This window comes from Heterodontus francisci, unplaced genomic scaffold (assembly GCF_036365525.1).
Source record: "Heterodontus francisci isolate sHetFra1 unplaced genomic scaffold, sHetFra1.hap1 HAP1_SCAFFOLD_217, whole genome shotgun sequence".
Lineage (NCBI taxonomy): Eukaryota > Metazoa > Chordata > Chondrichthyes > Heterodontiformes > Heterodontidae > Heterodontus > Heterodontus francisci.
This window is the reverse complement of record NW_027141861.1, coordinates 3,024,481-3,049,684: the sequence shown is the minus strand read 5'-3', so window position 1 is coordinate 3,049,684 and position 25,204 is coordinate 3,024,481.

The following is a 25,204-nucleotide window of genomic DNA, read 5'->3' as shown; positions in this document are numbered from 1 at the left end:
ACCACAACCATTTTCCTTTGCGCTAGGTATGACTCCAATCAGCGGAGGGTTTTCCCCTTGATTCCCATTCACTTCAGTTTTGCTCGGTCTCCTTGACACCATACTTGGTCAAATGCTGCCTTGATATTAAGGGCTGTCTACCTCACCTCACCTCTTGAGTTCAGCTCTTTTGTCCATGTTTGAACCAAGGCTGTAATGAGGTCAGGAGCTGAGTGGCCCTGGCGGAACCCAAACTGAGCATCACTGAGCAGGTCATTGCGAAGCAAGTGCCGCTTAATGGCAGTGTTGATGACACCTTCCATCACTTTACTGATGATTCAGAGTATGCTGATGGGGCAGTAATTGGCCGGGTTGGACTTGTCCTGCTGTTTGTGTACAGGACATACCTGGAAAATCTGCCACATTGCCGGGTAGATTCCAATGTTGTGGCTGCACTGGAACAGCACGGCTAGGGGCACGGCAAGTTCTGGAGCACAGGTCTTCAGTACTATTTCCGGAATATTGTCAGGGCCCATAGCTTTTGCAGTATCCATTGCCTTCAGTCGTTTCTTGATATCACGCGGGGTGAATCGAATTGTCTGACGTCTGGCATCTGTGATGCTGGGGACTTCAGGAGGAGGCCGAGATGGATCATCAACTCGGCACTTCTGGCTGAAGATTGTTGCAAATACTTCAGCCTTATTTTTTGCACTGATGTGCTGGGCTCCCCCATCATTGAGAATGGGGATATTTGTGGAGCTACCTCCTCCAGTTAGTTGTTTAATTGTCCACCACCTTTCACGGCTGGATGTGGCAAGACTGCAGAGCTTAGATCTGATCCGTTGGTTATGGGATCGCTTAGCTCTGTCTATCACATGCTGCTTATGCAGTTTGGCACGCAAATACTCCTGTGTTGTGGCTTCAGCAGCTTGACACCTGATTTTGAGGTATGCCTGGTACTGCTCCTGGCATGCCCTCCTACACTCTTCATTGAATCCCATGTGCTTTAATTTCTTACGTGGGATCTTATCAAAAACCTTCTGAAAGTCCAAATACATCACATCCACTCGTTCTCTCTTATCTATTCTATGAATTACATCCTCAAAAAATTCCAGTAGATTTGCCAAGCAAGATTTCCCTTTCGTAAATCCATGTTGACTGTGTCCGATCCGGTCATTGTTTTGCGTGTGCTCTGTTATTACATCTTTTATAATGTCCTCTAGCATTTTCCCCACTACTTATGTCAGGTTAACCGGTCAATCGTTCCCTGTTGTGTATCTACCTCCATTTTTAAATCGTGGGGTTACATTAGCTAACCTGCAATCCATTGGAACTCTTCCAGAGTCTATAGAATTTTGAAGACTGACCAGCAATGCATCTACTATTTCTCGAGTCACTTCCTTCAGTACTTTGGGATGTAGATTATCAGGCCCTGGGGATTTATCAGCCTTCAATCCCATCAATTTACCCAACAATAATACTGATTTCATACAGTTCCTCCTTCTCACTAGACCCTATGTTCCCCAGCATTACTGGGAGGTAATTTGTGTCCTCCTTTGTGAAGACAGAACCAAAGTATGTATTTAATTGGTCTGCCATTTCTTTGTTCCCCATTACTTCCAAACAGAATTTGATGAAGTGTCACTTAACAGGATTGTCAGTGAAGATAAAGCCCATGGAATAAAATGGAAAAATTTGCCTGCATGACAGGAAGCAGAGTGAGGGGTGAAAGGTTGTTGTTAGAACTGGAGGAAGTTTCCCCAGGGGTCGTTACTAGGTCTGCTACTTTTCATGATATATATTAGCCACTTGGACATGAGTGTAAATGGAACAATTTAAAAATTTACACTTGGCATAAAATTTGGAAATGCATTGCACAGTGAGGATGATAGTAACAGTCTTCAAGTGGATGTAGACAAGTTGGTGGAATGGATGGACACATGGCAGATAAACTTAAACAGAACCGCAAATTGATACATTTTCATTGGACGGAGAGGAGATGCCATGGAAAATAAAGGGTGCAATTTTAATGGGGGTGCAGCAACAGAGTGGATGCATGTGAGTGGTTCAGTGGCAGGACATATAGACAAGCTTGTTCAAAATGACATGCTATGTGACTGTTACAAAGACAAACTATCCCTCCTTGTCCTTCACAAACTTACTGCAGCCTGTGACAATGTTCGTAACACCATCTTCCTACCACACCTCTCCAGTGTCGTCCAGCTGGAAGGAAATGCTGTTCCCTTTTTATTATTTCATGGGATGTGGGCATCGCTGGCTAAACCAACATTCATTGCCCATCACTAATTGCCTTTGAAAAGGTGGTATTAAGCTGCCTCCTTGATCAGCTGCAGTCCATCTGGTGCAGGTACACCCACAGTACTATTAGGAAGTGAGTTCCAGGATTTTGACCCAGTGACATAAAGGAACAGCGATATAGTTCCATTTCAGGATGGTATATGACTTGGAGGGGAACTTGCAGGTGGTGGTGTTCCCATGCATCGCTGCCCTTGTCCTTCTAAGTTGTAGAGGTCGTGGGTTTGGAACGTGCTGTCTAAGAAGCCTTGGTGCGTTGCTGCAGTGCATCTTGTAGATGGTACACACTGCTGCCCCTGTGCTGGTGGTGGAGGGAGTGAATGACACCCCAATCACAACAAACAAGCGGGCTGCTTTGTCCTGGATGGTGTTGACCTCCTGGAGTGTTGTTGGTGCTGCACTCATCCAGGCAAGCGGACAGTATTTCATAACACTCCTGACTTGTGCCTTGTAAATGTTGGAGAGGCTTTGGGGAGTCAGGAGGTGAGTTACTCTCCGCAGCATTCCGAGCCTTTGACCTGCTCTTGTAGCTGCAATTCAGCTTCTGTTCAATGGTAACCACTCGGATGCTGATAGTGGGGGACTCAGCGATGGTAATGCCGTTTAATGTCAATGGGAGATGGTTAGATTCTCTCTTATTGGAAATGATTGTGTCCTGACACTTGTGTGTCATGAATGTTACTTGCCACTTTTCAGCTCAAGCCTGAATGTTGTCCAGATCTTGCTGCATATGTCTGCCTTCAGTGTCTGAGCAGTTGTGAATAGTGATCATCATTGTATAGTCATCAGTGAACTTTCTCACTTCTGACCTTACGATTGAAGGAAGGTCATTGATGAAGCAGCTGAAGATGTTTGGGCCTAGGACACTACCCTGAGGAACTCCTGCAGTGATGTCCTGGAACTGAGATGATTGACCTCCAACAACCACAATATCTTCCTTTATGCTAGGTTAGGAATGACTCCAAGCAGTTGATTTCTCCCATTGACCTCTGCTTAGCTCCGTTCCATTCATAGCTAAAATAACAGAAAATGCTGTAAATACTCAGCTTGTCTGGCAGCATCTGTGGAGAGGGAAGCAAAGTTAACGTTTCATGTTGATAACATTTCATCAGAACCAGCAATGATTAGAAATGTAATCGGTGTTGAAAAAGTGAAAGGTGTGGAAGAGCAACAAAAGGGAAGATCTGTGATAGGCCGAGGATGGGGAGACTAAATGACAAAGAACAAGGCAAAGGGAGTGGTAACATTTGTTGTAAGGGACAAAATATTTGTCCAGGGAGGGTGTTAATGGCTGAATAATGAACTGCTCTGTCCGAAAGCAAAAGTATGAAAAACAAGTTTAAGACCAGGTGCTGGTGTGAAATTGTTGAACTCCGTATTGATCCAGAGTCTCTAAAGTGTCCAATAGGAAGATGAGGTTCTGTTCCTCAAGCTTGTATTGAGCTTCACTGGAACACTGCAGAATGTGGAGAGCAGAAATGTCAGTATGGGAGCAGGGCAGTGAATTAAAATGGCAAGTGATCAGAAGATCAGTGTCATGCTTGTGGACTGAGTGGACAGGTTCCACAAAGCGTCATCCAACCTGTATTTGGTCTCCACAATTATCTTTATTATTATTTGTTCATGGGATGTGCGCATCACTGACTAGGACAGCATTTATTGGCCATCCTTAATGGAGAGGAGACCGCATTGTCAGCAGCGAATACAGTATACTAAATTGAAAGAAATACAAGAAATTGCTGATTTACCTGAAAGGAGTGTTTGAAGTCTTGGAGGCTAGAGTGGCGCTAGAGGAGGGAAAAGGGCAGGTATTACACCTTCTGTGATTGCATGGGAAGGTGCCATGGGAAGGGGACAAGGTGTTGGGGGTGAGGGAGGAGTGGTCGAGGGTGTCACGGAGGGAACAATCCATTCGGAATGATGACTGGGGAGGATGGGGGGAAGGAGCGCTTGGCAGTGGCATCACACTGGAGGTGGCGGAAATGGTGAAAAATGATACTTTGGATGTGGAGGCTGGTGGGGTGGAAAGTGAAGATAAGATGAACCTTTCACAGGTCTGGGAGAGAGGGGAAGGGATGAAGGTAGAGGTGCGGGAAATGGGTCGGACCCGGCTGAGGGCCCTGTCAACCACATTCGGGGTGGTGGGGGGGGGGTGGGGGGATCCTCAGTGGAGGAAAAAGGAAGACATATCAGAAACGCTGTTGTGGAAGGTTGCGTCATCAGAGCAGATGTGATGGAGTTGGAGAAATTGGGAGAATGGAATGGAGTCCTTACAGGAGACAGGGTGTGATGAAGTGTAGTCAAGGTCGCTGTGAGTGTCGGTGGGCTTATAATGGATATCATTGGGCAGCCTATCCCAAGAGATGGAGACAGAAAAGTCGTGGAAGGGAAGGGAAGTGTTGGAGATGGACCACAAGAAGGTGAGCGAAGGGTGAAAATTTTAAGCAAAGTTGATAAAGTTTTCCAGTTTCAGATGGGAGCAGGAAACAGCACCGATACAGTTATCAATGTAGCAGAAAAAAGAGCTCAGGGAGGGTACCTGAGTCGGACTGGAACAAGGAATGTTCAACATATGCAATAATAAGACGGGAATGGTTAAGACCCATGCCGGTACCCATAGCAACACATTTTACTTGAAGTTCAGCAATGAAGAGAGACTGGGCAGGCTAGGGTTGTTTTCCTCACAGCAGAGAAGGCTGAGGGGGGACCTGATTGAGGTATACAAAATTATGAGCGGCATAGATTGGGTAGATGGGAAGAAACCTTTCCCTTAGCAGAGGTGTCAATAACCAGGGGGCATAGATTTAAGATAAGGGGCAAGGGTTTTAGAGGAGATTTGAGGAAAAATGTTGTCACCCAGAGGGTGGTTGGAATCTGGAACCCGCTGCCTGAAGGGATGGAAGAGGCAGGAATGCTCACAACATTTAAGAAGTATTTAGATGATCACTTGAAACGCCAGGGCTTCGGGCCAAGTACTTGAAAATGGGATTAGAAAATTTAAGTGCTTGATGGCCAGCATGGGAATGATGGGCCGAAGGACCTGTTTCTGTGCTGTATAACTCTATGACTCTATGAAGTGAGTGGAGTTGAAGGAGACGTTGTTCAATGTGAGAACAAGTTCAGCCAGGCGGAGGAGGGTTTTGGTGGATGGGGACTGGTTAGGGCTCTGTTCAAGGAAGAAGCGGAGAGCCGTCACACCGTCCTGGTGGGGGATGGAGGTGTAGAGAGATTGATCGTCCTTAGTGAAGAGGAGGTGGTTAGGGTCAGGAAACTGGAAATTATCAAAATGAACAGTGCATCTGAAGAGTCAAGTATGTAGGAGGGAAGAGACTTGTCAAGGGGAGAAAAATTCGAGCCAAGATAGGAAGAAATAAGTTCAGCGGGATAGGAAGAGTCTAAAAAAGATGGGTCGACCAGGATAGTCCTGCATGTGGATTTTAGGAAGGAGGTAGAAGTGGGCTGTCTGGGGTTGAGTGACTGAGGTTGGAAGCTGCAGAGGGACAAAGTCTGGAGACGATGAGGTCAGTGACAGTGTCCTGCAGACAGCGTCTTGATGTTCTGTGTTGGGGTCATAGTCCAGCAGGAGGTAGGAAGAAGTGTCTGAGAGTTGTCCCTGAGGGTCTGCAAGGTAGAAGTTAGTACGCCAGACAACAACAGCACCACCCTTGCCTGCAGCTTTCATCGCCATGTCAGGCTTAGACCTGAGAGAACGGGGTGTGGCAAGTTCAGAGGGAGACAGGTTACAGTCAGTAAGGGGAGCAAAGATATTGAGATGTCCGATGTCCCACCGACAGTTGTCGATGAAAAGATCAAGAGTGGGTAAGGAGCCATAGGGAAGGGTCCAGGTAGAGGCGAAATACTGGAGGTGGCTGAGTGGGTCCACTGGTCAGGGGAAGAATCCCTGGCCGAAGAAGTGGGCAGGAGGCGGTGGCGATGGAAAAGAGCTCAACGTCATGCTGAGTGTAACATGAATTGAGGTGGGAGTGTAAGGGGATAAAACTGAGTCCTTTACTAAGTACAGATCGTTCAGTGAGAGAGGGGAAGGTGCCACTGTTTAAAACTAAGGGATCACCCATTTAAGACAGAGATGAGGAGAAATTGTCTATGGAATTCTCTTCCTCAAAAGACAGTGGAAGCAGAGTCTTTGAATATTTTTTAAGGTGGAGGTAGATACATTTTTGATAAGCAAGGGGGTGAAATGTTATCGAGGGTAGCTGGAAATGTGGAGTAATCAGTTCAGCCATGAACTCATTGAATGGCGTAGCAGGCTCGAAGGGCCGAGCGGCCTACTCCTGCTCCTACTTCGTATATTCATATATAAATATATGTTGTTGTTATTGATGTCTTCGGAACAGCACTATATACTTCTCCCCAGCCTGAAAAACAATCTATCATCTGTGCCTTAGCCAACTGGATGTTCACACAACCACTGCCACTTTGATCCATTGGGTTCAGTTTTCCTAAGAAGTCTATTAAATGGCACTTGAGAAAATGCCTTTTATACGTTTATATACATAACACCAGCTGTGCCACCCTCATCAATCCCCTCTATTACTATATCAAATAAATCCTTCAAGGTACAATTTGCCTTTAACATGTTCATGGTAGTTGACATTTATAAACCCTTTTTTTTTAAATCAGCAGGTATCTTTGTCCAGATTGGTTGCAATTTCCCCACCAGGGACACTCGTCTGACAGGTCAGTAAATACAGGGTTTATTCCATCTCTCCTTTTTTAAATAGGGTGCAACATTTACAACTCTCCAGTCCTCTGCCACGACTCCCGTTTCCAAGGATTGGAAGATTCTGGCTAGTGCATCAGCTACTTCCATCATTCATTACCTCAGCAACCCTCATATATCCCATCCAGACCGGGTAAATGTCATTCATTATTGTGGTACAAAAAGTGTTGGATTGAGAAGCTTTAACTGAACCTGTTTGTTCAGTGACTGTAATTAATGACAGTCTCTATGGACCCTAAATAATGGCACTGGAGGGTTTCCTTCTTCTATTAATAAGGGACTCTATTCAATTTGTTATTTCATAGTGTCCGCAGGAGCATGATCCCTGGCAATAACAGGGATCAGCAGCTCCAGCGAGAGAGAGAGAATGTTACAACAATGGGTCAGAATCTGAGACCAATAGATTGGAATGTTACAACAATTGGTCAGAATCTGAGAACAATAGATTGGAATGTTACAACAATGGACAGGAGTTTATCCCATTGGTTTGATTATCTTACTGCAGATTATTCTTGGATAACATTAGAGGATCGAATCTATTATGCACTGAGGATGATTCAACACATTTATTATCCTATCCTCTCTATTGTTGGTGTCCCTGGTAAGTCTCTCTATCCAGCTATTAATTCTATAAACCATAATTAAGTATTTTACTGTTCTTAACAACGACTACTTCTGAAATATATTCCTCCGTGTGAGCCCATTTGCTGCATAAACTCTTGTCTGTGCCCTTGCCAAATCTACTATTCCAATGCACTCCTGGTTACCCTCCCGATTGCAAACCGCCATAAGCCACAGTCTACCCAAAACTCTGCTGTCCATATCCTCACTCACACTAAATCACATTCACGCAACATCCATGTGCTCGGTGACATACATTGGTTTTTGTCGGATAGAGTATATGGAAGAAATAAATGGGGTGTGTAAGAAAGGTACCACAACAACTATGCGTGAGTTTAACCTGCATGTAGATTGGACAAATCAGATTGGCAAAGATAGCCTGGAAAACTAGCACATTGAGTGTATCCAGGACAGTTCCTTACGGCAGCACGTTCTAGAGTCAACCAGATGGCAGGCTATTCTAGAACTGGTAATGTGCAATGAGACAGGATTGATCAAGAACCTTCTAGTAAAGCAGCCTCGAGGCAACAATGTTCATAACATGACAGCATTTCAATGTTCAGATTGAAGGGAAAACTGTGGGCCTAAGTCTAGTTTGTTAAACCTAAATAAAGGTAATTATAAGGATATGAAGGTATAGCTAGCAAAAATGAACTGGGAAACTAGGTTAAAAGTTAAGACAATAGAGATTCAGTGTCCTCTCAGGACAGTTCAGGCAAGGTTTACCAGACTAATACCTGGAATGGGCGGGTTGTCGTATGAGGAACGGTTGGACAGGCTAGGCTTGTATCTGCTGGAGTTTAGAAGTGTAAGAGGCAACTTGATTGACAAATAACAGATCCTGAGGGCATTTGACAGACTCGATGTGGGAATTAATTTTCTTCTTACGAAGAAACATAGGAAATAGGAGCAGGAGTAGGCCATTCGGCCCTTCAAGCCTACTCCGCCATTCATTATAATCATGGATGATCATCCAACTCAGTAACCTGTTCCAACTTTCGCCCCATACCCTTTGATCCCTTTAGACCGAAGAGCTATATCGAACTCCTTCTTGAAAACATACAATGTTTTGGCCTCAACTTCTTTCGGTGGTAGTGAATTCCACAGGCTCACCACTCTCTGGGTGATGAAATTTCTCCTCATCTCAGTCCTGAATGGTTTACTGAATATACTTAGACTATGACCCCTGGTTCTGGACTCCCCTACCATCGGCAACATCCTTCCTGCATCTACCCTGTCAAGTCCTGTTAGAATTTTATAGGTTTCTATGAGATCCCCCCTCACTCTTCTGAACTCCAGCGATTATAATCCTAACAGACTCAATCTCTCCTCACACGTCAGTCCTGCCATCCCAGGAATCAGCCTGGTAAACTTTCACTGCACTCCCTCTATAGTAAGAACATCCTTCCTCAGATAAGTAGATCAAAACTGCACACAATATTCCAGGTGTGGCCTCACCAAGTACCTGTATAATTGCAGCAAGACATCCCTGCTCCTGTACTCGAATCTTCTCGCTAAGAAGGCCAACATACCAATTGCCTTTTTTACCACCTGTTGCACCTGCATGCTTACCTTCGAGAACACCCAGCTCTCCTTGGATATTCCCCTCTCTCACTTTATAGCCGTTCAAATAATAATCTGCCTTCCTTTCTTTGCAACCAAAGTGGATAAATTCACATTTATCCACATTCTACTGCATCTGCCATGCATTAGCCCACTCACTCAACTTGTCCAAATCACACTGAAGCCTCTCTGCATCCTCCTCACAACTCACCCTCACACCCAGTTTTGCGTCATCTGCCAATTTGAAGATATTACATTTAGTTCCCTCATCTCAATCATTAATATATATTGTGAATAGCTGGAGTCCTAGCATCGATCCCTGCCGTACCCCGCGATTCACTGCCTGCCTTTCAGAAAAAGACCCATTTATCCCTACTCTTTGTTTCCTGTCCACCAACCAATTTTCTATCCATCGCAATACGTTACCCCCAGTCCCATCCGCTTTAATTTTACACGCTAATCTCTTATGTGAGACTTTGTCGAAAGCCTTCTGAAAGTCCAAATAAACCACATCCAGTGGCTGTCCCTCATCAACTCTACTTGTTACATCCTCGAAGAATTCTAGTAGATTTGTCAAGCATGATTTCCCTTTCGTAAAGCCATATTGACTCTACCCCATTCTCCAAGTGCTCTGCGATAAAATCTTTGATAATGGACTCTAGAATTTTCCCCACTACCGACGTCAGGCTGACTGGTCTATAATTCCTTGCTTTCTCTCCTCTCCCTTATTAAATAGTGGCGTTACATTAGCTACCCTCCAATCTGTGGGAACGGTTCCAGGGTCAGTAGAATGTTGGACGATGACCACCATTGCATCTATTATTTTTAGGGCCACTTCCTTAAGTACTCTGGGATGCATACCATCATGCCCTTGGGATTTATCGGCCTTCAATCTGATCAATTTCCCTAGCATCATTTCTCTGCTAATATGGATGTCCTTCAGTACCGCTCTCTCACTGAGCCAACATTTGCCGATGACAGCACAATGGGAAGGAAAGTACGTTGTCAAGAGGAGGTAAAGAGTTTACAAAGGGATGTAATTAGGTTAAGTGAGGTCGGAAAACTTTGGCAGATGGAGCAGAATGTGGGAAGATGTGAACTTGTCCAATTTGGTAGGAAGAATAGAAAAGCAGTATACTATTTAAATACAGATTGAAGAACTCAGTGGTACAGAGAGATCTGGGTATCCTGGTACATGAATCAGAAAGAGTTAGTATAAAGGGACAGCAAGTGAATAGGAAGGAAAATGGAATGTTAGTGTTTATTGAAATGGGAATCGGGTATCAAAGTGGAGAAGTTTTACTGCAGCTGTGCAGGGCCTTGGTAAGACCACATCTGGAGTATTGTGTACAGTTTTGGTCTCCTTATTTGATCAAAATGATATAATTACATAAGAAGCAGGTCAACGAAAGTGAACTTGACTCATTTTCTGAATGAAGGGCTTATTTTATGAAGAAGGTTTGAACAGGTTGGAGTTTAGAAGAATGAGAGGTGTCTTATTGAAACCTATTAGATCCTGAGTGGATTTGTTGGAGTGGAAACTGGAGGATGTTTCCTCTTGTGGGGGAGACTGGAACAAGGGGATAAAGTTACAAATAGGAGATAAACCATATTCTTATCGAATGGTGGATCAGGCTCAATGGGCCGAATGGCCTACTCCTGAGTTCTATGTTCCTGTATCCAGTAACAGCTCAATCTTAATATCCTCACTCGTGTGATCACATCACTTCATGGCCTCACCCCTCTGATTATCCCAATCCCCTGTCCATTTTCAATATTCCTGAAACTTGTTCATCTTAAAGTCTTTTTCAATTCTCTTTATAAAATGAGTTTATTTCCCTCTGCCTCTCTCTGTCTGACCACACATTTTATCTCTCCAGCTCCACTGGTGATGTGGAGGTTTGGATCCATAAAATGATGTGAGCTGCACTGCCAGTTACATCCAGCACATTGTACAGGACACCCAGGATGGCCGGGGTGCTAGTGTTGGTGTAACGTGTGTGTGTCTGTAGTGTGAGGAGGGGTCTGAATATGGTGTCAATCAGCCATTCCGGCAACTTTGATGTACGTCTTTGAAACTTGGTCTGTGCATGTCCACTGACCGCCTGTGTTAGTCACTCTCAGCTGAACATACATTCAGCAGCACGAGGAACTCCCTCTAGTGTTATTTAAAAGGACCAGGCATCCAACATACAGGTGGCTTTTGACTTACTTCTGCTATTGTAAAGTTAGTGGATGTGCTGTGGATGGTTTTCTGGAGGTTCTATTGTGAGCTTCTGCAGATATTCAGGGAGGATGGAGGATTTAGTGACCCAACTCTGGACGAGGTATTGTTACTGTAGTTACAGTATCTCTGGGTCTGTAACATAACCAACAAATGGAGCAGCGGCTGCAAAGAGAGGAAGCTCTGTAAAGAGGGAGGAGGAGGGTGCTCTGCCCTCCCCACCCCGGGTTTTCCAAGAGCAAAAAGAGCAGTTGTCCTAATACCGAGCCTTGTGGAACACCACTGTCTACTCCCATCGAGTCTGAACAACAACCTTTCACCACTTCTCTCTGTTTACTGTTCCTTAGCCAATGTTGTATCCACACTGTCACTGTCCCTTTAATCCATAGGGTTCAGTTTTCCTAACCTGTCTATTGAATGTCACTTGATCGAACAACTTTTGAAGTCCATATATATAACTTCAATCACACCATCCTCATCAACCCTCTCCATTGTTTTATCAAAAAACTCCATCAACTTTACGTTACACCACCTCTCTCCACTCCTCCACTGTTGGTAAATTATCAGACTGCTTATCAGACATCCAGTACTGGATGAACAGAAATTTCCTCCCATTAAATATTGGGAAGACTGAGGCCATTGTTTTACTCCCTGCTCCAACTCTGTTCCCTTGCTATTGATCCCATCCCACCCCCTGCTAACAGTCTGAGATTCAGACAGTCTGCTTGCAACCTTGGTGTCATATTTGACCACAAAGGCATTTTCAGGATATCATTACATCCGCCTATTTCCACCTCAGTAACATCACCCGACTTCACCCCTGTCTGAGCCCATCTGCTGCTGAAACTTCATTCATGCCTTCGTCACCTCTGGATGTGATAATTCCAACTCACTCCTGGCTGATCTCCCACATTCTACTTTCTGTAAACTTGAGGTCCTCCTCTGCTAACCGTGTCCTAATTTACTTTTCAGCTATCACTGTCCGACATTGACTCCTGATTAGCAATGTATTTATTTTAAAATTCTTCACCTTGTTTTCCCTCCCTGATATCCCCCACATTCTATATATGTAATATCCGCCAGCCCCACAAACCTTAAAGATATATGCACTCCTCTCGTTCAGGCCTCTTGTTAGTCCCTGATTTTAATTACTCCACCATTGGAAGCTGCACCTTCAGTTGTCAACGCGGCAAGCTTCTGGAATAATCTCCCTACAGAGCTCCACCTGTCTGCCTCTGCACCACTCCACTCATTTTCATTCTTTAGGACACTCCGTAAAACCTACCTCTTTCACCAAGCTGTTGGTGATCTGACCCAATATCTCCATATATGGCTTAGTGTCATACATACAACCCTCTCGTCCCCTGTCAGCACTCCTATATCCAAGGAGGATTGGAAATTCTGGCCAGTGCCTCTGCTATTTCCGCCAATCCTTCCCTCAGCAACTCTCAGACATCCCATCCAGACCGGGTAAATGTTCTACTTTATTGTGGTACAAAAGGTGTTGGATTGAAAGGGGTTAAATGAACCTGTTTGTTCAGTGACTGTAATTAATGTCATTCTCCATGGAGCCTAATTGTGTCACTGGTGGGTTTCCCTCTTCTATTAGTAAGGGGCTCCTTTCAATGAGTTATCCCTTAGTGTCAGCGGCAGTATTATCACCGACACTAACAGGTATCAGCACCTCCAGCGAGAGTAAGGGAGAGGATAGATCAGAATCTGAGAACAATCGACTGGGATGTTAGAACAATGGACAGGAGTTTATCCTCTTGGTTTGATGATCTTACTGTGGATGATTCTTGGATGACATTAGCAGATTGGATCTATTGTGCACTGAGGATGACTCAACACATTTATTATCCCATTCTCGCTATCGTTGGTGCCCCGCTAAGTCTCTCTATCCAGCTATTGATTCGATAAACCTTGATTAACAGTTTTACTGCTCTTAACAATGGCCACTTCCATAATATCGTCTTCCATGTGAGCCCATTTGCTGCAAAAACTCTGATCTGTGCCTTTGTCAAATCTACTATTCAAATGCTGTCCTGGTTACCATCGCTATAAGAAACTGCCATAAATAACAGTCTATCCAAAACTCTGCTATCCATAGCCTAACGGCACAAAGTCTCGTTCACCCAACATCCCTGTGCTCAGTGACCTACAACGGTTTCTGTAGAACAGAGTGTACAGGAAGAAATAAATGGGGTGTGTAAGAAAAATTCCGCAATATTCGTGGTGACTTTCATCTACATGTAGATCGGGCAAATTAGGTTGGCAAAGGTAGACTGGAAAATTAGTTCATCGAGTTTATTCGTGAAAATTCCTAAGAGCAACACGTTCTGGAGCCAAAGTGAACTGGGAAACTAGGTTAAAAGTTAGTACAGTAGAGATTCCGTGGCTGACCTTTAAGGAGATACTTAACAACTCTCAGCAAAGATTTATCTCAGTGAGAAAGAAAGACTCTTGGAGAAGATTGCATCATACGTGGTTAAATAGGGAAGTTAAGGATAATATAAAATTGAAAGAAACACTGTACAAATCTGCAAAGATTGTTGGGGGTTGAAAAGATTGGACAGATTTCAAGAACCAGCAACGAATGACAAAAAAGAGGGTAAAAGTAGAATGTTGGAGAAAGCTAGCCAATAATGTAAACAGAGAGTAAGGGTTTCTACAAATATTTAAATAGACAAAGAGGAACTAAAGTTGGTGTTAGTCCTCGAGAGAGTGAGTTTCGGGAATTAATAATGAGAAACAAGGACATGGAGGAGGGGTTGAACAGTTTTGTGTCTGTTATCAAAGTAGCAAACTTAGAAAACCTTCCAAAGATACATGAATCAAGAGGCAAAAAGGGAGCGAGGAACTTCAAATAATCACCCTCACCAGAGAAAAGGTACTGGGAAAAATATTCCACCTAAAAGCTGATAGGACCCGCCATCCGTGGTTAAGTAAAACAGTTAAAGATAGTATCAAACTTCAAGAAAATGCATATACTTATGCAAAGATGGGTGGCAGGTCAGAAGATTGAACAGAATATCAACAGCAGTTGAGAACAACTAAAAGATAAATAAGGTGGGAAAAATTAGTACACGAGAGAAAGCTGGCAAGAAATATAAAGACAGATAGTAAGAGGTTCTAAACATTTAAACAAGAAAATAATTAACAAAGTGAGCGTTGGTCCTATAGAAAGTGAGTCTGTGGAATTAATAATGATTATTAAAAAGTTGACAACTGACTTGTATAGGAATTTTGCATCGGTTTTCACAATAGAGGACACAAGTCACACCCCAGTATTATCTGTAAGCCAGAAATGGAAAGGAGGGAGGAACTCAAGAAAATTACAATCACCAGGGAAGTGGGACTGAACAAATAGATGGAGTTGCGCGCTGACAAGTCCCCAGATCCTGACGGACTTCATCCGAGGGTGTTAAAAGAAGTGGCTAGTGAGATAGTTGATGCGTTAGCTTTAATTTTCCAAAGTTCCCTAGATTTGAGGAAGGTTCCGTTAGATTGGAAAATAGCGAATGTAACTCCTTACAATGAGGGGAGACAGAAAGCAGGAAACTACAGGCTACTTAGCTTAACATCTCTCTTAGGAAAATTTTGGAAGCTGTTATTAAAGATGGTGTAGCAGGGCATTTAATAAAGATTAAGGTAATGCGGTAGAATCAACAGGATTTTGTGAAAAGGAAATCGTGTTTCACCAATTTATTGGAGTTCTTTGAAGAAGTAACATGTGCTGTGGATAAAGGGGAACTGATTGATGTACTGGACTTAGATTTCCAGAAGGCCATTGATAAGGTGCCACATCAAAGGTTATTGCAGAAAATAAAAGCTCATGGTTTAGGGGATAAAATATCAGCATGGATGAAAGATTGGCCAGCTAACAGGAAACAGAGAGTAGGCATAAATGGGCCATTTTCTGGTTCACAAGATGTGATGAGTGATGTGACACGGGAATGTGTGCTGGTGTCCCAACTTTTTACAATTTATATAAATGACTTGGATGATGGGAGTGAAGTAATGGTTGCCAAATCTGCTGATGACACAACGATAGGTAGGAAAATAACTTGTGAAGAGGACATAAGGAGTCTGAAAATGGATATAGATAGGTTTAGTGAGTGGGCAAAGAACTGACAAATGGAGTATAATGTGGGAAAATGTGACATTGTCCATTTTGGCAGGAAGAGTAAAACAGAAGCATATTTAGATGGTGAAAGATTGCAGAGCTCTGAGATGCAGAGCGATCTGGGTGTCCTAGTACATGAATTACTAAAGGTTAGTACGCATGTTCAACAAGTAATTAGGGAAGCTAATAGAATGCTATAATTTATTGGAAGGGAAATTGAATGCAAAATCAACGAGGTTATGCTACAGTTATACAGAAAAGTAGTGATTCCACATCTGGAGTACTGTGTACAGTATTGGTCTCCTTATTCAAGGAAGGATGTAAATGTATTGGAAGCATTCAGAGAAGGTTGACCAGGCTAATACCTGGAATGGGCAGGTTGCCTTATGAGAAAAGGTTGGAAAGGCTAGGCTTGTATCCACTGGAGGTTAGAAGAGCAAGAGGCGACTTGATTGAAGCAGATAAGATACTGAGGGATCTTGACAGGGTGGATGTGGGAAGGATGTTTCCCCTTGTGTGAGAATGTAGAACTTGGGTTCACTGTTTAAAAATAAGAGGTCGCCCATTTAAGACAGTGATGAGGAGATTTTTTCTTTCTGAGTGTCGTGAGTCTTTGGAACACTCTTCCTCAAAAGGCAGTGGAAGCAGAGTCTTTGAATATTTTTTAAGCTGATGTAGATACATTCTTGATTAGCAAGTGGGTGAGTGGTTATTGGGGGTAGGTGGGAATGTCGATTGAGGTGACAATCAGATCAGCTATCATCTTATTGAATGGCGGAGCAGGCTTGAGGGGCCAAGTGGCTTACTCCTGCTTCTAATTCGTATGTTTGTATGTCCGTATGTCAAGTCCCCAAGATTAAAGGCCTGCATCCTAGGCCCTTAAAGTATGTGGCCGCAGAGATAGTGTACGCATTGATTAAAATCTTCCAAAATTCCTTAGATTCTGGAAGGGTCCCAGCGGATTGGAAAACAGAAAATAAACACACTTATTCAAGAAAGGAGGGAGACAGAAAACAGGAATCTAAAGGCCAGTTAGCCTAAAATCTGTCATAGAGAAACTGCGAGAATACAGTAAGAATGAGTTTGTAGCAGCACACCTAGAAAATCATCATGGGACCAGACAGAATCAACATGGTTTTGTGTAAGGGAAATCATATGTAACTTATTTATTAGAGCTCTTTGAGGAAGTAACAAGCAAGGTGGATAAAGGGGCACCTGTAGATGTGGTATACTTGGATTTCCAAATGCATGATGCAGGGGATAACATATTGGCATGGATAAAGGATTCGTTAGCTAACAGGAAACATAGACTAGGGATAAATGGGTCTTTTTGCGTTGGCAAACAGTAACTAGTGAAGTACTACAGGGATCAGTGTTGGGGCCTCAACTATTTACAATCCATATCGATGACTTGGATGAAAGAACAAGCTGTGTGGTAGCTAAATGTGCCGATGACAGCAAGATGGGAAGGAACACCTGTTGTCAAGAGCAGGTAAAGAATTTACCAAATGACACAAATAGGTTAAAGGAGATTGGCAAAAATTTGGCAGGTGGAGTAGAATGTGATATGATGTGAACTTGTCCACTTTGGCAGGAAGAATAGAAAAGCAGTATATTATTTAAATGTAGAGAGATTGCAGAACTCGGTGGCACAGAGGGACCTGAGTGTCCTGGTACAGGAATCAGAAAGAGTTAGTACACAGGGACAGCCAGTGGAATGAAAGAGGAAGGAAAATGTAATGTTAGTGTTTATTGCAAAGGGAATCGTGTATAAAAGTGGGGATGTTTTACTGCAGCTGTGCAGGGCATTGGTGAGAACTCATCAGGTTTACTGTGTACAGTTTTGGTCGTCTTATTTGATAACAATGATATAACTACGTTTGAAGCAGGTAAGACAAAGTTCACTTGATTCATTCAGCGAATGAAGGGTTTATTTTATGAAGAAAGGTTGAAAAGGTTGGACTATAGTTGGAAAGAATAAGTGGTGATCTGAGTGAAACATGTAATATCCTGAGTGGACTTGATAGAGTCGATACCGGGAGGATGTGTCCTGTTGTGGAGGAGACTGGAACTAGGGGATAAAGATGATAATAAGAGTTCAGCCATGTTCAGCCATGATCCTAACGAATGGTGGAGCAGGCTCAAAGGGCCGAATGGACGACTCCTGCCCCTGGGACCCATGTTACTATGTCCAGTAACACCTCAATTTTAATATTCTCACTCGTGTGATCAAATCCCTCCATGTCCCCACCCCTCTGATTATCCCAATCCCCTGTCCATTTCCAATATTCCTGAAACTTGATCATCTTCAAGTCTTTTTCTAATTCCCTTTTTAAAGTGAGTTTATTTCACCTCTCGATATGATTATTCCAACTCACTCCTGGATGATCTCCCACATTCTACTCTCTGTAAACTTGAGGTTCATCCAAAACTCTGCTGCCAGTGCCCTAATTCCCTGTTCACCTATCACTGACCTACATTTACTCCTGATTTAGCAATGTTTTTATTTTTAATTTCTCCACCTTGTTTGTCCTCCATGACATCGCTCCCACCCTATATCTGTAATATCTTCCAGCCCCACAACCCTTAAAGATATCTGCACTCCTCTGCTTCAGCCCTCTTGTGTGTCCCTGATTTTAATTACTTCACCATTGGAAGCTGCACCTTCGGTTGCCTAGGCCCCAAGCTCTGGAATAATCTCCCTACAGATCTCTGCCGCTCCACCTCTCCACTCACTTTCCTTCCTTAAGACACTCCTTAAAACCTACCTCTTTAAACAAACTGTTGGTCATCTGACCCAATATCTTTATAAATGGTTCCGAGTCATACATTGTTTCATAATGCTCCTGTGAAGCATTTTCGGATGTTTTATGACAAAGGCACCATATAAAATGAGTTGCTGTTGTTCATGTTTGCTAGACTTTTTTTCTTTTTTGCATTCGCATATCCGTGCTGCTAGCCTGTTATTATCCCATGTTTTTACGTGTAATGAATTCTTTTCTACTGCTTGTGACCGCCAGAAATTTCCCCACCAGCGAAATTAGACTGATTGGTCAGTAATTATAGTGTTTACTCCATCTGAACCTTTTAAAACAGGGAATAACGATTACAACCCTCCAGTCCCTTGTCATGACTCCCATAGCCAAGGAGGATTGAAAGGTTCTGGCCAGTGCATCCGCTATTTCCACCTTTCCGTCCCTCAGCAACCCTCACACGTCCAATCCAGACCAGGTAAATGTTCTCCTTCATTGAGGTGCAAAAAGTGTTGGATTGAAAGAGGTTAACTGAACCTATTTGTTCAGTGACTGTAATTAATGCCTGTCTCCATGGATGCTACTTGTGTCACTGGATGGTTTCCCCCTTCTATCAATAGAGGGACTTATTTCAATGTGTCACCGTACAATATCAGCGGGAGTATCATCCGGGGCACTAACAGTGATCAGTGGCTGCAGAGAGAGGGAGGGAATAGATCAGAATCTGAGAGCAATAGATTGCAATGTCACAACAATGAATCATAATCTGAACAATAGATTGGAATGTTACAACAATGGGTCAGAATCTGAACAATAGATTGGAATGTTACAACAATGGGTCAGAATCTGAGAACAATAGATTGGAATGTCACAACAATGGGTCAGAATCTGAGAACAATAGATTGGAATGTCACAACAATGAATCATAATCTGAACAATAGATTGGAATGTCACAACAATGAATCATAATCTGAACAATAGATTGGAATGTTACAACAATGGGTCAGTATCTGAGAACAATAGATTGGAATATTCCAACAATGAACAAAGAACAAAGAACAGTGTCAGCGGGAATTAATCGAGAACAATCACTCGACACTCAATCTGCTCCAATATCAAACAGTTTATTTTGTTATGCCAGTCGGGAGCAGGTTACTGGGCTGTCCAGATGCCTCTCCACTGAACAAAGGAAAATCATCCATACTTATACATTTTCAAACAGTTACTCAGCCCATCCCGGCCGGACATGGTCCAATCACAACGATTATCGATTATATACATTGATTATTAGAGCCAATAGAAGCGGTTACTAGGCATAGAGGGGCTGCATGAACGGCCCACACACAGATAGGGGATTACTCATGATGTTTTCCATACCCCCTTATCTTCACCTCATTACCGGCCCAGATACAGATCGGGGATTACTCATGATGTTTTCACCTCGTTACAGGCTAGCTACTTTGTTAGCATTCCACAAAGGTGTCTGCTTTTCATTTTAATTAGCCTTTTGTTTGAGATTGGTCAGGTTTGTGATTTGTGGTCAGGTTAACTGAGCCCCATGGTGCTTTGAAACCTCCTCACTGTTCACTAATATTATATGTTACGGGTTACTCAAATAATATTTAAACATTGTGATATTTATGGCAGGTGCCTCTGTGCTTGGGAATACCCTACAACGAACAGGAACAGACAATCCGGCCCTCCAAGCCTGCACCGATCTTGATGCCTGCCTAAACTAACACCTTCTGCACTTCCGGGGCCCATATCCCTCTATTCCCTTCCTATTCATATATTTGTCAAGATGCCTCTTAAACGTCGCTATCGTATCTGCTTCCACCACCTCCCCTGGCAGCAAGTTCCAGGCACTCACCACCCTCTGTAAAAAACGTGCCTCGCACATCCCCTCTAAACTTTGCCCCTTGCACCTTAAACCTATGTCGCCTAGTAACTGACTCTTCCACCCTGGGAAAAAGCTTCTGACTAATCACTCTGTCCATTCCGCTCATAACTTTGTAAACCTCTATCATGTGGCACCTCCACCTCCGTCGTTCCAGTGAAAACAATCCGAGCTTTTCCAACCTCTCCTCAAAGCTAATGCCCTCCAGACCAGGCAACATCCTGGAAAACCTCCTCTGTACCCTCTCCAAAGCCTCCACATCCTTCCAGTAGTGTGGCGACCAGAATTGCACGCAATATTCAAAGTGTGTCCTTACTAAGGTTCTGTACAGCTGCAACATGACTTGCCAATTTTTATACTCTATGCCCCGAACGATGAAGGCAAGCATGCCGTATGCCTTCTTGACTACCTTATCCACCTGCGTTGCCACTTTCAGTGACCTGTGGATCTGTACGCTCAGATCTTTTTGCCTGTCAATACTCCTATGGGTTCTGCCATTTACTGTATACCTCCCACCTGCATTAGACCTTCCAAAATGCATTACCTCACATTTGTCCGGATTAAACCCCATCTGCCATTTCTCCGCCCAAGTCACCAACCGATCTATATCCTGCTGTATCCTCTGACAATCCTCATCATTATGGATGGAGAAAGTGAAGGCACATGGGGTCCAAGGTGTACTAGCTAGATGGATGAAGAACTGGCTGGGCAAAAGGAGACAGAGTAGCAGTGGAAGGGAGTTTCTCAAAATGGAGACGTGTGACCAGTGGTGTTCCACAGGGATCCGTGCTGGGACCACAGTTGTTTGTGATATACATAAATGATTTGGAGGAAAGTATAGGTGGTTTGATTAGCAAGTTTGCAGACGACACTAAGATTGGTGGAGTAGCAGATAGTGAAGGGGACTGTCAGAGAATACAGCAGAATATAGATAGATTGGAGAGTTGGGCAGAGAAATGGCAGATGGAGTTCAATCAGGGCAAATGCGAGGTGATGCATTTTGGAAGATCCAATTCAAGAGTGAACTATACAGTAAATGGAAAAGTCCTGGGGAAAATTGATGCACAGAGATATTTGGGTGTTCAGGTCAATTGTTCCCTGAAGGTGGCAACGCAGGTCAATAGAGTGGTCAAGAAGGCATACGGCATGCTTTCCTTCATCGGACGGGGTATTGAGTACAAGGGTTCGCAGGTCATGTTACAGTTGAATAGGACTTTGGTTCTGCCACATTTGGAATATTGCGTGCAGTTCTGGTCGCCACATTACCAAAAGGATGTATATGCTTTGGAGAGGGTGCAGAGGAGGTTCACCAGGATGTTGCCTGGTATGGAGGGCGCTAGCTATGAAGAGAGGTTGAGTAGATTAGGATTATTTTCATTAGAAAGACGGAGGTTGAGGGGGGACCTGATTGAGGTGTACAAAATCATGAGAGGTATAGACAGGGCGGATAGCAAGAAGTTTTTTCCCAGAGTGGGGGATTCAATTACAAGGGGACTCGAGTTAAAAGTGAAAGGGGAAAAGTTTAGTGGGGATATGCGTGGAAAGTTCTTTACGCAGAGGGTGGTGGGTGCATGCAACGCATTGCCAGTGGAGGTTGTAGACTCGGGCACGATAGCGTCTTTGAAGATGTATCTAGACAGATACATGAATGGGCAGGAAGTAAAGAGATACAGACCCTTAGAAAATAGGCGACAGGTTTAGATAGAAGCTACCCTGCTTAAACAAAGGAACAAGATAGGCTATTCTCCAGTCCTCTGGGACCTCACCTGTAGCCAATGAGTATACAAAGATTTCTGTCAACGCCCCAGAAATGTCCTCCCTTGCCTCCTTCAGTATTCTGGGGTAGATTCCTTCAGGCCCTGGGGACTTATCTACGTTAATGTTTTCCAAGACGCCCAACACCTCCTCCTTTAAGATATCGACATGACCCAGTCTATCTACACTCCCTTCCCTATTCTCATCATCCACTAAGTCCTTCTCTTTGGGTGAATACTGAGGCAAAGTATTCATTTAGTACCTCACCCATTTCCTCTGGCTCCACGCATAGATTCCCTCCTCTGTCCTTGAGTGGGCCAACCCTTTCCCTGGTTACCCTCTTGTTCTTTATATACGTATTAAAAGCCTTGGGATTCTCCTTAATGCTGGTTGCCAATGACTTTTCATGACCACTTTTAGCCCTCCTGACTCCTTGCTTTAGTTCCTTCCTACTTTCTTTATATTCCTCAAGGGCTTCATCTGTTCCCAGCCTTCTCGCCCTTACAAATGTTTCCTTTTTGCTTTTAGACTAGGCTCACAATATCCCTCGTTAACCAAGGTTCCTGAAACTTGCCAAACTTATCCTTCATCCTCACAGGAACATGCCGGTCCTGGATTCTAATCAACTGACGTTTGAAAGACTCCTACATGTCAGATGTTGATTTAACCTCAAACAGCCGCCCCCAATCTAAATTCTTCACTTCCCGCCTAGTATTGTTATAATTAGCCTTCCCCCGCACCTTCACCCGAGGACTACTCTTATCCTTTTGCACAAGTACCTTAAAACTTATGGAATTATGATCACTGATCCCGAAATTCTCCCCTATAGTGACTTCGACCACCTGGCCAGGCTCCTTCCCCAATACCAGGTCCAGTACGACCCCATCCCTAGTTGGACTATCTCCATATTGTTTCAAGAAGCCCTCCTGAATGCCCCTTACAAATTCTGCCCCATCCAAGCCCCTAGCACTGAGTGAGTTCCAGTCAATATAGGGAAAGTTAAAATCACCCATCACAACGACCCTGTTACCGTTACATCTTTACAAAATCTGTCTATCTATCTGCTCCTCTATCGCCTGCTGGCTGTTCGGAGGCCTGTAGTAAACCCCCAACATCGTGAATGCACCCTTCCTATTCCTGAGCTGTAACCATATTGTCTCGCTGCATGACCCCTCCGAGGTGTCCTCCCGCAGTACAGCTGTGATATTCTCTTTAACCAGTAATGCAACTCCCCCACCCCTTTTACTTCCCCTCTATCCCGCCTGAAGCTTCTAAATCCCGGAACATGTAACTGCCAATCCTGAACTTCCCTTAACCAAATCTCTGTAACAGCAACAGAATCATAGTTCCAAGTAGTAATCCAAGATCTCCGTAATTTGCCTTACCTGTTAAACTTCTTGCATTGAAACAAATGCACTTCAGACCACCAGTCCCGCTGTGCTTCGCAACATCTCCCTGTCTGCTCTTCCTCTCAGTCTTACTGGCCTTATTCACTAGTTCCCCTCAGTTCTTTCACTTGCTGACCTACAGCTCTGGTTCCCACACCCCACCGCACTAGTTTAAACCCTACCGAGCAACGCAGATTTGTTCCTCCACATCCTTCCCACTAGCTGGTGACCTATAGACAACACGGGGCAATGTAACTTCAACTTTTTTGCTCCTTCGCACCAGCCATTTAGATTCTGTCCTTGATCCCCTGCCACCGCCACCCCCGCCCGGGACATTCTCTCTCTCCAGCACTATAATATTCTCCTTAATCAATACCACCACCCCTATTGCTATTCTTCCTTCTATCTTTCCTGAATACCTTGTATCCAGGAATATTTAACACCCAGTCCTGCCTTTCTTTGGGCCAGGTCTCTGTTATAGCCACAACACTATATTTCCACATGGCAATCTGCACTTGTTATAGAACATAAAACTGTACAGCACAGTACAGGCTCTTCGGCCCACGATGTTGTGCCGAACGTTTAACCTTCTCTAAGATCAAACTAACTACCTACCCTTCATTCTACTATCATTCATGTACCTATCCAGGAGTCGCTTAAATGCCCCTAATGTATCTGCTTCTACTACCACCGCTGGCAGCGCATTCCACGCACCCACCGCTTTCTGTGTCAAGAACCTACCTCTGACGTCTCCCCGAAACCTTCCTCCAATCACCTTAAAATTATGCCCCCTGGTGATGGCCCTTTCCACCCTGGGAAAATAGTCTCCGACTATCCATTCTGTATATGTCTCTCATCATCTTGTACCCCTCTATCAAGTCACCTCTCATCCTTCTTCGCTCCAATGAGAAAATACCTTGCTCCCTCAATCTTTCTTCGTAGGACATGCCCTCCAGTCCAGGCAGCATCCTGGTAAATCTCCTCTGCACCCTCTCTAAAGCTTCCACATCCTTCCTATAATGAGGCGACCAGAACTGAACACAATATTCCAAGTGTGGTCGAACCAGGTCCTTATAGAGCTGCAGCATAACCTCGCGGCTCTTAAACTCAATCCCCCTGTTAATGAAAGTCAACACACCATACGCCTTCTTAACAACCCTATCAACTTGGGTGGCAACTTTGAGCGATCTATGGACATGGACCCCAAGATCCCTCTGTTCCTCCACAATACCAAGAATCCTGTCTTTAAGCCTGTATTCCGCATTCAAATTCGACCTTCCAAAATGAGGTCTTATTCACCACACTCCATGCTTTCACATACATGCACATTAACCTTCACGTAAATGTTATTACTTTCTCCCATTCTCTGATCCCACCTAATAACATTCTGAACCCTGCTATAGTGCTATCCTACTCTTCCCGTATTCTGTGCATCTTGGAATTCCTCTCTGATGTTTACTCCTGGTTCCCATACCCCTGCCAATTTAGTTTAAACCCTCTCCAATAGCACAAACAAATCGCCCCTCAAGGGAATTAGTCCCAGCTCTGTTCAGGTGTAAATCGACAAGCCTGTACAGATCCCACATTCTGCATACCAGCTCCCAATGTCCAGGAATCTAAACCTCCCCGCTTCTGCAGCATTCTTCCAGCCACACATCCATCTGTACTCCACATCTATATCTGTACTCAAACGCATGGGGTACTGAGAGTAATCCTGCTTGCTACCTTTCCCAAAACCCTGAATTCAGAGTACAAGACAACCTCGCTCTTTCTGTCTTTGTCGTTGCTTCTGGTGTGGACCACGACTGCTGGCTGTTCACCCTCCACCTTCAGGATGCTCT